Here is a 3,723-nt window from a genome sequence, read left to right as displayed (position 1 = left end):
TGCTCCTCAAAACAAGTCACCTCTGATTCTTACCCTCAGCAAAGAAAAACGATCTACAGAGTCACTTAAAAATTGTTTTCAAAAAAGCATATTTGTGAATGTATGTTTGCATGTTGGTGTGGCTACGTGTGTGGGGTGCAGGCATGCCTACACATATATGTGCATGTGGAGTCTAGAACTCTCTCTTGGTTTTTGTTGTTGTTGTTAGCTCATTTGTTTGCTTGTTATTTTTGCTTTGATTTGTTTTGAGATAGGGTCTGTCACTGACTAGAGCTTCAGGATTAGATTAGGCCAGCAAATCCCAAGGTTCTACCCATCCCTGTCTTTGAGATTACAAGCACTGAGATCACAAGCATAGACCAATTTAAAAAAAAATGGCTTGGCAGTTAAGAGTACTGGGTACTCTTCAAGAGGACCTGGAATCCAGTCCCAGCATCCACGTGGCAGCTCACCACTGTCTGCAACTCTAGTTTCAGAGGATCTGACGCCCTCTCCTGGCCTCCACAGGCACTGCATGCACATGGTACACAGACATACACGCAGGCAAAGTACTCAGACACATCAAATAAAAACTTTAATGTTTATTTTACTTATTGTTTTATCTAAATCTGAAAAGTTCAGACAATTCCTGCTTTTGGTAGTGAGCATGGCTAGTTGTCCCGGGCGCTTGCCTTTTGTTGGCCACCATTCTAAACACTTCCTGAAGAGTCTTTTGACTTGAGCTTCCCCAGACCCTGCATAGTGGGTTCTGATAATATCTCCCTGTCATACCTGAGGACATTCAGACTTTGCTTGTTTAAAGGGTGTATTCAAGGCACTCAGGGTTTGAAAGTGGGTTTAGATCCCATTCACCATCCCTCTCCTCCACATGGGGGGCATTTTTAATGTGAAGTGGAAGTCACTAACTTCCATACCCATGGCTTCTGGTCCACGAGTAGCCTGAAAACTCACAACCTCAACAAGCCCCCAAGTGCTGCTGACTGGCTGGTCTGGCGAACTCTGTCTCCTTGTCTCCCTTCCTGAAAAGGTGCTCAGGCCTTGGTCGGCAGTAGGCATGAGGGTGGTACCTCGGTGGGCCAAGTGCTTATTATGCAAGCCTGCGTTCAGAGCCTCAGCACCCAAGCAACAACTGTCAGATAGCATGAGTGCCTGTAACCCCAGAACTGGGAGGCAGAGACAGTCAGATCCTGGGGCCACACTAGCCAGCCAGTCTAGCCAAGCAGTGAGCTCCAGGCTCAATGAGAGACCCTGTCTGGGAGAATAAGGTAGAGGGGCTGAGGATATAACTCAGCCGGAAGGATGCCTACCTGTCAAGCATGTACAGGTTCTTAATTTAATCTCCAGTACTACATAAACTGGGTGACGTGTTAGAACCTTCTTGTAATCTCGGCAATTGGGAGGTAGAGACAGGGGATCAGGAGTTCACGACCATCCCGGCGACATAGCAAGTTTGAGGGCAGCCTGACTCCATGGGCTCCCTTTGGAAAGAATACTAATAATGTGGCCAAGTGACTGAAGAAGACACGAACATTGACTTTAGCCTCCATGTGAGCAAGCATGGGCATCACAAGCATGTCCATGTGAGCAAGCATGGGCGCACACAAGCATGTCCACGTGAGCAAGCATTGGCGCACACAAACATGTCCACATGAGCAGGCATGGACGCACGCAAGCATGTCCACGTGAGCAGGCATGGGTGCACGCAAGCATGTCCGCGTGTGCAAGCATGGGTGCACGCAAGCATGTCTGCGTGAGCAAGCATGGGTGCACGCAAGCCTCTCCATGTGAGCAAGCATGGGTGCACGCAAGCCTGTCCCCGTGAGCAGGCATGGGCGCACACAAGCATGTCCGCGTGAGAAAGTAAAGGAAGAAGGAGTGCTCTCTTGAGCACTGACTTTGAATTTTGAGTGACAATGTCTCAGGCTGCAGTTGACTGCTGACATGAAACTGGATCGGTACCTGCCAATGTGTCTCGAGAGCATCTTTTCTCGGAGGACAGTGTCACGAGACACAGGTAATTGACCTGCTGGGGGTGTTATTCTGGTATTCCCTAGGCCACCTGGCATTTCCGAGAACTGAGTCAGCCTCATCATTAAAAGAAGATGTGTGTACCCAAGGTTTACTTTACAGGCCGGTTTCTGAAGTTCAGTAATTTCCCATCAGCGAGGTGGCATTTGTTTTCCACAGTACGCATGGTTCATTTTATCCCAATTCAGTAAAACCTCCTGTATCAAATGGTATGTAAACACCAGGACTGCTGTCCTGGTGCACTCCAGCAAGAATGTGGATACGAATGGGCAGACAGGTTTATTGCCGAGAAAGATCAGCAGCTCTCAGAGCAGCTGTGTCTATGCATCCTACAGACCACCAAGCAATTAAAAAAATAAAAAGTTTTCCAATCACAGCCACTTTGAAGCCAGCAGGGGTTTTTTGAGGCCAGATTTTGGTGTTGTTTTGAATGCTTGTGTTTCACCTGAATTAAGATGCTAAGGGCACATTTGAAACCTGAAATGAAGCTGACTGACTCACGGATAATCTGTCCTGAGGCCTCCGGAGCTTGTTTGGAAGAAAAGCTTTGGCATCTTACCTCCCTGCCACTCAATAGCAAAGATAATAGCACAGGTGTCAATCCACCAAAGAAATGCTCACCATTGTGAATTCAGAGGAAAATACCTGAGAACATCTCCATCCTGGAATCTGGTACAGCGGAGTTTTTTTTATTTGTTATTGTTATTAGCACATATTAATTATATATAATAATGGGCTTCACTTTCATGCATGTGAATGATGGAATTTGATCATAATCATCCCCATTGCCTCTCCTGATTCCCTCCTTTTTCTGTTGGTCTCCTCTCTCTCCCCAGGTATCCCCACTTATACTCTCTTTGTGTGTGTATATGTGATCCAATAGGTTTAATTGGGTTGCTCCCAAGGTGCAGTGATCTCACTCTGAGAAATGGGATAGGATTCTGGAAGACTACAATGTACAAACATTCCAAAGGAAAATCCAGACTGGGGGTATGTGGGACTCCTTGGATTCCCTTTTCAAATGCCTTAAACGATATTAGTCCCTATTGGAGACCTTTAAAAAGCATGAATGGCTTCTTGAGCTGAGGAACAGGTTTTATTTTTCTATCTATTTATTTGTTTCGTATTTGTTTCTGAATGGCAAGCTCCCCATTCTGGTTTCTTGGTGCCAGCTGCAGCTAGGCATATTATACGAACTAACCAGGGATCCTCTTTCGAAGCTTCTGGTTCCCAGCGAGTCAATACTGGATGCTGTTTGCAGAGGACCAAAGACGCCTTGTTTTCCTTCTGAGCCCACAGCTGCCCTGGAAATGGACTCACGGGGGTACCAGGGGACTTGCTTTGCTTGTGGCCACAGCAGGCTGGCATTTATTCAAAGACCCTCAAGTTAGGAGCAAAGACAGTCTGGAGGCGCGTGCACCCTGTTGCGTTGAGGCTTTTCACATCTGGCTTCGGTAGAGCCAAGAAAACATGCACAATTCCCCCAGGGGTGAGATCTAAAGGGAGATGTTACTGATTTTTTTTTCTTCTCCTTCCTTCTGCCTCTGTGACTTTCCCAAAGGTGTTTATCAGTGAGGTGCAGACAGAGCAAGATGCGAGGCAGAGAGCTTATAGAATAGAATAAAGGGGTCCCGGGGCTCTGCGTGTGTGTGTGTGTGTGTGTGTGTGTGTGTGTGTGTGTGTGTGTGTGTGGTG

This window comes from Microtus ochrogaster, unplaced genomic scaffold, assembly GCF_000317375.1.
Source record: "Microtus ochrogaster isolate Prairie Vole_2 unplaced genomic scaffold, MicOch1.0 UNK1, whole genome shotgun sequence".
NCBI classification, from domain to species: domain Eukaryota; kingdom Metazoa; phylum Chordata; class Mammalia; order Rodentia; family Cricetidae; genus Microtus; species Microtus ochrogaster.
Note: the sequence above shows the minus strand (reverse complement) of the source record.